This window comes from Ceratina calcarata, unplaced genomic scaffold, assembly GCF_001652005.2.
Source record: "Ceratina calcarata isolate Rehan_Ccalc_2016 unplaced genomic scaffold, ASM165200v1 scaffold390.2, whole genome shotgun sequence".
Taxonomy (NCBI): domain Eukaryota; kingdom Metazoa; phylum Arthropoda; class Insecta; order Hymenoptera; family Apidae; genus Ceratina; species Ceratina calcarata.
In genome coordinates, this window is record NW_017162324.1 from 555,810 (window position 1) to 564,696 (window position 8,887).

At 40.9% G+C, this 8,887-nt stretch overlaps 1 long non-coding RNA gene across 2 annotated transcripts; it reads left to right on the forward strand.

Moving 5' to 3' along the window:
• The first annotated feature begins 4,361 nt into the window (after positions 1-4,361).
• On the forward strand, positions 4,362-6,612 carry LOC113464511 (uncharacterized). 2 transcript variants are annotated; one of them, XR_003389365.1, is made up of 4 exons: positions 4,362-4,720; positions 4,806-5,067; positions 5,818-5,898; positions 5,981-6,612. It is a non-coding gene; the product is annotated as an uncharacterized LOC113464511 (long non-coding RNA). The 2 variants fall into 2 exon arrangements; XR_003389364.1 differs by having other exon boundaries at positions 5,818-6,612.
• The last annotated feature ends 2,275 nt before the right edge of the window (positions 6,613-8,887 follow it).

Here is an 8,887-nt window from a genome sequence, read left to right on the forward strand (position 1 = left end):
TCCTGCTCGGCTCGAACTCTGGTGCCCAAGTGAAGTCTGACATTTTGTTCTCACCTTAGTTTCCATTTAGAGTCAATAGTTAGTCCATAGTTAGAGTCAATAGTTAGAGTCTTGTTCGCAATCGTCTAAAATCCTTCTCCAATATTCGCTCCGTATAATAGGGTGGCAATTTAATAGGGAAGGGGGCAGTGGGGATTGTCCACTGTCCGGGTCTCGAACGTAGTCACCTCCACGCGGTGAGACCTGGGTTGGTAGCGTTTGCAGTCTTTGCAAACGGTACCAAGCGAAGAACTACGATCTACGATTTAAGAATCTCTGTATTTTAAATTGGAAACTGATTACTAAATTCTGGTTAATAAATGAATGGAAATAAAATCTTGGAATTTATTTTCACTATCCTTGACCAAATTACCAATTTTAGGGATGGGTACATAAAATCAGTATTATAGCCGAGTTCATAAGATCTGGTGTGGATTTCGGAAATGGTAAGCGAAAAACTATTACTATTGGAATGTTTATCTGAAGCACGTCTTTCAAACTGATCTATAAAAGTTGTATTTTGCATAAACATCCGCTGTCCAGTAGTAATTATAAACAAATTTGAAATATGATAAATTTCAAACAAGTCTCCGTTCAAGCGGAATGGCAACCGATTGTGAAAGTGTCGATAAAAAGGGCAGAAATTCGATGGTCACGTAGCCGATTTCTTTTCTTCCTCTACCGATGCACGGAGGTATCTGTGATCGCCGGTAATTTATGTTCAAGATGCCGGGACCCATGCACGCTCCCCACCGAGGATAATTGCGTGCAATTACGAACGATCGGAAAGCGATGGCAATCCGGAGCGCAGTGTGTATTAACGCGTGCAGCGAAAATTAACGCGGTGCATTCTTACGTGAGAACTCTTCCGAACGAGGCGATCGTTTCACTCATCCTTCGATTCGCTCTCCTCGTTCAACGACTTCATTCACAGGCCGGTGTGTCTACGCCAGATTTTTAACTTATTTACACAATACACTGTCGTGCATAAATATTATAATAGAAATTACTAATACAAATATAAACTAATAGTTTGCAATGCTGTAGTAAAAGTAATGAATAAAAGAAAATTTCAAATATTACTTCGTAATAATTTATTTTGCATTCTGATGATAATAACCAGAAAAATTGTGCTTATATGCACTAATAATGCAAATGAGTTAATAAATTACATACATAATTATGTATATCGATTGCGACGGTACTTTGTGCCATTAAGTTCGGTGCAAAGTCGAATTCGCTATCAGAGGTTTACAAGCCATTTAATATGCGACGCTTAACTTGTTGATTTAGGACCACCTGTCTGATTGCTACCTTAATTAAAGGTAATCAAATTATATTGCAACCGGGCTTACAGTTTCGGTTAGATACATTTGTTCTGAAAAATGGTGTAGTGAGATGTAGCACGGTGTATCCATGATTAATGTGCTCTTTCTCAGCGTACCTCTCTTAGTGAAATGATACAAGATAAAAAAAGGGTAAGCAGAGATTTATGAAACATCCTGACCTACATTAGTCACGACACGAACAATCTTTTATCACTTCCCGCGCAATTTCTCACAGCAGATAATGTATATAAAAGACTATCAAAGGCATAATAAGAAAGGACGTCATTAAAGAAGATGCCTATCGATCAACTGCTCGAACGTTTGATCAGCAGCCAGAATCGAATCGCAGGAAAGACGAGGAAGAGGAATATGACATAACTTTAATTGACTGGGGAAAACAAACAACGAGCTGAAGCAGTAATGGTTCTGTCGCGTTGTCGCCAGTATAAGACCAATTCGCTCCTTCTTATTTTCGACGGCGCTATCGGCACGAAAACGAGGCGTAACGAGCGTTTAATGGCTCCGCCGCCCGATTTCGATCGAGCAACCAAAAAAAAGAAAGAGGATTTAATTAACCGTTCAGGAACTAGGTCGGACGACAATGATCCGATCGTCTCCGCCTCAAAGCCGACAGATCGCGAGGACGCGACACCACGGCCAGACGAGATTACCATACTAACTGCGCGATTTACCTCGAGTCGAACGTGAAAGGGCGTCTAGCTAATCTCAGACTTTCACGCCCGCAGGATGATTGACTTTTTGTTCATTTCGTCCTGAGCTGCCGGATATTTAATTTCAGTGTCAAATACGAAATTCTATTATACAAAATTGATGATAATTATTACTAGACATGATATAATTATGATACTTAGTAGACAGAGAATTTTATGTATTTAAAAAAAAATTTTAATTACAGGAAATATTGAACGTGTGTTGAATAACAGTAACTGAGTACACGTCACGATGATACAAATATTAGGTCTCAAATTAGAAGCGAGTTTTATTTTACATAGAAATTCACAGTGTAATTACGGTAACGAATGTACTTTTCTTATTCTAGAAAACGAGACTCATTCTTTCACTGAATTTCACAGAATATTTCTATCTCTAAAAGCAGAGCACAACTCCGAGGCCAAAGTATCGTATGACCATTTGCATATTATTGAAACTTCAACTGTCAAAGTCTCAGGTAAAATAAGAATAAAAATAATGATCCTCGTTAGCGAGAAATGGTACGTCGATCTCTCGTTAATTGGTTGCTCGAATCAAAATTTCTCGTCGTCTCTCGAATAATTTCATCTTGCGTAAAGATCTATTCACTCGAAAGTTCAATACCGAGAGACGATTCGATGAAGTTTTTGTCCACGCGTGTACCTTTCGCTAAAGCGAGTCACGCGCGAGTTCCGCGCGTTCTTGCGCACTTACGCAACGCGTAATCGCGAAAAGAAGGGTCATACAGTGGCGAGCAGCTCAGCTGTCTCCTTTTCCCGTGGATCTACCGATCATTTTTCGATTTCAGCGACAAGTTTTTTGGTTCGAGTATCAAAAAATTCGGACACTCGGAACTATCAATCAATCGGCTGTTCCTGTTTTCTGCATTGGTGCTTGAAATGGGAATGATCTCGCGTCGGAAAATACGTGCCAGAGGATTTATTCTCGTTCGGACTTTCAAAGTCCATTCTCGCTTGGACTTTTTTTTCAACAGCAAGATGGGACGAGCTATAATTTCATATTTGCGACCCTCCAGCGTAGAGAGTCGTAGTTTAAAAATATGCGACGGAACGGTGGCGAATATTTCACCTGCAATTTCCGAGCAAGGAGATTTGTATATCCCTAGTAGAAGCACAATGCACTGGGCTTTTCGTGCGAACTATAAACAAGAAAAACGCGTGAGAACAATGGGGACAATTCTGCGACTATAAATTTTCTGTAACGGGAACGTCGATATTAATGAACGGGAATAATACCATTTGTGTTATCAATCTTGCATTAGCATATAGTTTCATAAAATTCAGATTTTGCTCTACAATCATTATCCACGTCTTCAAATAAAATATTGCGAATAATGCTAGGAATTATAAACTACGTCTTTAAAAATTATTATTAAAGTTCTCAGAGAAGTTTTAAAAAAAAATTGGATAAAAAGTCGTATTCCCTTCATGCAAAGCACCGTGTTCACGTACTCGTTGACTTCCCCAACGTACATAGCGTGAAACAAGAGTCAAAAGTTCGAAACGCGAGGGTGTGACGCAGGATTGGATACTTCCAGGCCACGGTACCATACTCTCACTCTCCCGGTTCTCCGGGGAACAGCTCTCTCGCTACGCGGCTCTCTCATCGTCGTAAACGTCTACCGCGAACCAACAATGCGCCGACCTTCCCTCTACGACACCTTACCGCCGGATAAATGGATAGTTTTATTTTCAGCTGACAGAATTCCGGTGCGGTGTTAGCAATTGCGAGAGTTTGGAGGATTCGCTGGAAAGAGGAACATGAATTTTTATTTGCCGATCCACGTTCCTGGAAAATCGGTACGAATGGAAAGTCATACGTTTTCATCTAAATTCGTCGTTCTTAACGTATAGAAGAATGAACGAGAAATTAATTTTATTTTACATCCTAGTATCAGTTTTAATTAACGAATGTGGTTATAAATATTAATTTCGTTATAATCTCGGCTGTCAATTCTATAATCATCATTAGTCACTCGTATAGTGAAGCCAGACTTTAAATAGTGAGTTCAAATCGCGACGTGAATAGAAATTGTAACACTTACTATAATATGTTATACATATTGGTTTTCCTAATTTTAGTTTAACAAAATCATTTATGGTACTTTTATAATTATTGTAGAAATGGAAGATAAAGATTGCAAGAGTGGACTCCCTCTTTTCGCGGCTGCGCCTGGCCAGCAAACTCGTCGAAGTAGCAACTGTGAATGGAACGACGACGCCGACGGCGACGACGCTCGACGTACGAGTACGAGGGAAAGAGGACGAGCTGAGAGAAGTCAGTCTGGCCGCGCGCGCCTACGATCACTGTCGACCGCCGGTCTCGCCTCGTTCTCTACCCGCACCGGCGGGACGGTCGTCCACAATTCAGTGTTTTTGTGTCTTATTTGCCTAACTAGTAAATTCAATCACTTATTCTGTGTCCCTTATTCTCTACTTATTTTCCTATCGCAATTCTGCTTGGTTCCGTGTCACGAATAATGCGACCAAACTTGTGAGAAATAATAGAAAACTTCTTTACACACTCTATATTTTTGTTTATTGATAAATTGTAAAATCATTCCATTTGATAAATCGAACTTTATTTTGCACACATCCCGATGCGTTTATTATATTATATAGGTATTTTGATTTCGATCATGGAATAATTGTGAATGATTTGGTGAGGGAAAGGGGAGGTGGTATTCATTTGTTTGATTTACCGTAGCGATTACGAGCCGCATTCTTGCACGCTCTCTCACGTGGACCGCGCGGTGGCCGCGAATTTAAATTACGAGGATTCTAGTTCGTTGCCGCGCACACGGAATGCCTTAATTTCTACGTTGGTCCCGTTATCGCAACCACTCTGGTCCATCGTGGGTCACTCTTTTCGTTCTAGGAATGAAATTCCCCGTGACCTTTCCTTGCGCCGCCTGAAGCTTCGCCGGGCTTTGCCAAAAGTTTAATTAAACAAGAATACAACGAAAGAGGTAAGCCACAATTAAATGTAAAGACAACGTCATCTCTATTAAAAAGAAATGAGATTTCGTTTTTCACTCGTGTGTTGCTGTCTTCATAAAACGACGGGGAGATATAAAAACGTCCAGATCGAAACATTAGTGTCGTCGTGGAAAAGAAATCGAAATAAAAATGTCATCTTGAATCCGTCTAAGAAAACAAGAAACACATTAATATTGCATGACCGTGTCTGTCCGAACCATCCGTTTCTACTGACACCCGGAGCGTACGGAAAACAACCGACGCTAAAGTAGGCCAAAAAACAACGTCGGTGACTAAATAGCTAGACGAGGAAAAAATAGAGAGGCGAGGCTCACGGTGTTCGACGGGAAAAAAAAAAAGGAAACCGCGAGCCGGATGAATGAGCGGGTGGTAGGTGGGACTCTTAGCCGGTTGTGAATGACTCTCGGCAAGTGTTGCCACGTGCCAGCGAAAACTGGGTCCTATAAATCACGGGTCGGGTCTCGTGAACGAGAGAGGCGTTCGAAATTCTGGAAATTTGGTGACCGGATCCGATCGAACCTTTATCACGAAACGTGTCATATAAGTTGGCGGCGGCAACTTTTCTGAAGGGGACTGGTTCGAAAGCGTGTTAACCGGCTTCAACGCCTGGGCTGATGTTTACGAGGGATAAAACGGCGGGCGAAGTTCGCGTCGCGTCGCGTTAAAGGAAAAAGTTTCAGCTTTGATCTTCAGTTAAAACGCAATTTTATCTTTAACAGGCGAAATCCTCTTTGCGCGATCGACTTCGACTTAATGGAACCTCGCATAACTTGGTATAAAGCCTCGCATCTCGCACGAAGGTACAAGCAGTTATTAGTGGAATCTTTTTTCACCGGGTATAAATTTACTGGCTCCGAAGATAAAGCGTTGGACCTTTGACAGAGTAATAGATTGCCTCGGGATTGAAATGAAGAAATAGCTGGTAGAGACTGCGTGGGAGACAATATGCCCCGAGAATGTAAATAGATACTGATGGTAGCGAAGTTCCGACCGATGAGTCGTTGCTCCTTTTGCGATAAATGGTCTTCGGGGCTACGTGAAGCTAAAATGTTCGCAGACGAGTAAAATATGGGATGAAAAATTTTCCGTGTACATAGGAACACACTCAGCTCTGATGAGAAGAGATTGCAATTTCTCGGAGTTGAAGAAGTTTTGGAAATACGACCGGCACTCGACACTCGATTTTTTAGGACAAAGTCCATGAACTTTTCTTTAGACAGTCTACGAAAATAAACGAGCATGTTAGATGTGACGCAGAAATAGAACGTATCAGGGATCGCAAGTCCCATTTGCATACAATCGCAGCAATGCCTTTGCTCTAGATTTGGAGAACGGATTGATGACTAAAAAGATCGCTCTGTCTCCAACAAGGACAATTGGACAGTGGATAACGAGATGCGAAGTAAAAGTACAAGCATCTGATCAAGTTCCAGATTGTATTTTGTATTCGATTTAAAAATACACGGAGTGAATCAATAATAATAATGAGACAATTAATTCCTATCTGATCTCATTAGAGGATATTTTAAATGAATTTAGTATTGAATTTATATAATAAAAAATATCAGCAAATAAATTATCATTAATATAATATCTACGTATCACTAGTTGAATTAATGACACTTGTTACAGAGGTAATTAATCCTCGCTCATAAATTATTCGCTTAACGAACGATTGTGCCTGTCCGTCATGGCGCATTCGATTTGACGAGCTCGGCTAATTAAAAAAGGTGAACGTCGAATAGAAATTGAACGCTCGAGGTCCGCGGCTGTGTTTTGCGCAACGGAGCGCGAGGCGTGCCTAAAATTCTCTATGTAACAACACCATGTGACACAGATACCCGGATCACCTTTTTCGAAAGTCAGCCCCCATGATCGAGTCATCGAGTCACTTTCCATACAGATGTATCCCCATCGCAAATCATTCTACTTTTACCTTCGAATCGAATCCTGCCCGATTCCACTCGCGCACGCGATTTTTACGCCAAATTGGCTTCCCCGCGATTGCATAAAGATAAACGTTGGAGAAATCCCAGTTAAGTCGTGGATCGTTAAATTAGGGATCAACAAAGAACGCGAAGACGAGAAGAATATATGCGCCGCTGTCCAATAGAATTTGCGGGATCTGTACCGTCGTTCTTTCCCATCAAAAAATTGGTATGAAAAAGAGCCGACAAAGGAAACTGCCCTATCCCGGCCCGATGGAATCTGATAAGATCCATCGAGTTGCAGCAAGGTTCTTGACGTGCAACATCTTTCGTGGACCTTACGACTCGGCCTTCCCCATACGATCTTCCCATTTTCTGCTCTTACTCCTTTCTCATGTGATTCACTTTTCAATCTCAGAGCTTGATTACTCAATTGGAAGAACCCTTGTCAATTTCATCTTCTATCAAGCATGTACCTCTCGTTTAACGTTTCCCGAATACGACATATATCACATTACAAAATTGCTATGATTGCTCTCTACAAACGAGTCTCAAAATAATTAATGAATTAGTGTTCCCTTTTCTAAATCTGTCTACACAATTTTGTGATGCGAGTAAACTTCAACTGAATTATCAAGTTTCACGCGATTAAATCATCAAGTTTTATAAAAGTTCTTCAAGAACTTATGAAGACTTTGAAAAATAAGTTGACGCTAGGTCGGAACGCGGATATTGCAACGGAATCAGTTTTAGATCGCGATGTTGACCCAGTCGATCGACAGACGCACGGTAGCGTCGTAAAACGCTTATTACGAGCATGTTACTCTAGATTTCGCGGTAGAACTCTTTGCTTTTCTTCGCGCGCGTTGTTCACCGTGTAACGTTCGCTTTCGAGAAACTTCTAAATATAGTCACCGGTATGTACGAACGTGCTCCACATATGTAATAGCGTACGTAGCGGTGACCGTGTGCGCGTAGAAATACGCACCAAGGAATCGCAGCTCGCTCGTGGAATACCCGAAGAAATAATGTAATAAGAAAACCTCGCAACGGTTTGCTCTCTCTTTTCACGAAATGTTCGAAAAAGCATCTTCCCCGTAGCCAACGGAGAAATGGCAGAACGAGACTTCCGGTTCGATAGCGACGCATCGCTATCGGACTTCTTCAGCTTGCGTGCTTATCAGGAAAGGAAGTTTTCCTGGCGCCGTTTCTGGACTAAATTTGCCTGAAGACGAGCCGAAACAAGGGAGACATAATTTGCACGTTATCAACCGGCACGTACGCGACGCGCGATTATCCGCGATAGCCAAGCGTATTTATTTAGCGCGATAAGAGCAAATTTATTCGCGTCGTCGCGGAAGGAAATACGCGAGCCGAATAGCATACCGAACTTCCGCATTGATCGTTTCGCTTGTTGAATCGCTCTCTATTGTTTTGTGTTAGTATAAACAATAATTTATGTAAATCGGCTTAAAGAATTTAATCTAAATTATTAATTACGAAGAGAATTATAGATTTTCGTGCGAAACGAAATTTCATGATATTAATTTCACATAGTAGAACAAGCGATTAACATTAGAATTTATGAACATTTGATGCAAAATTAAATAAAACGAACGTAATTTTGTTTCTGATTAATTTCTTGTATAAAGTATTTTCATATAAAGAAATAAGAATCATGTTGGAATCTCAGAAACACGTCTACTAAGAAAGATTCGCACCTACCATAAGGAATACATTTTATTTGTGACACGAGACACTTTACGTCTCGTTCAATAAAATGTCTTGATTGAATTCATTGCCGTTATGCGCGGTGAGAAAAAGTAACGTCTTCTTGGGAGAAGAGCTGCTGCACTTTCCG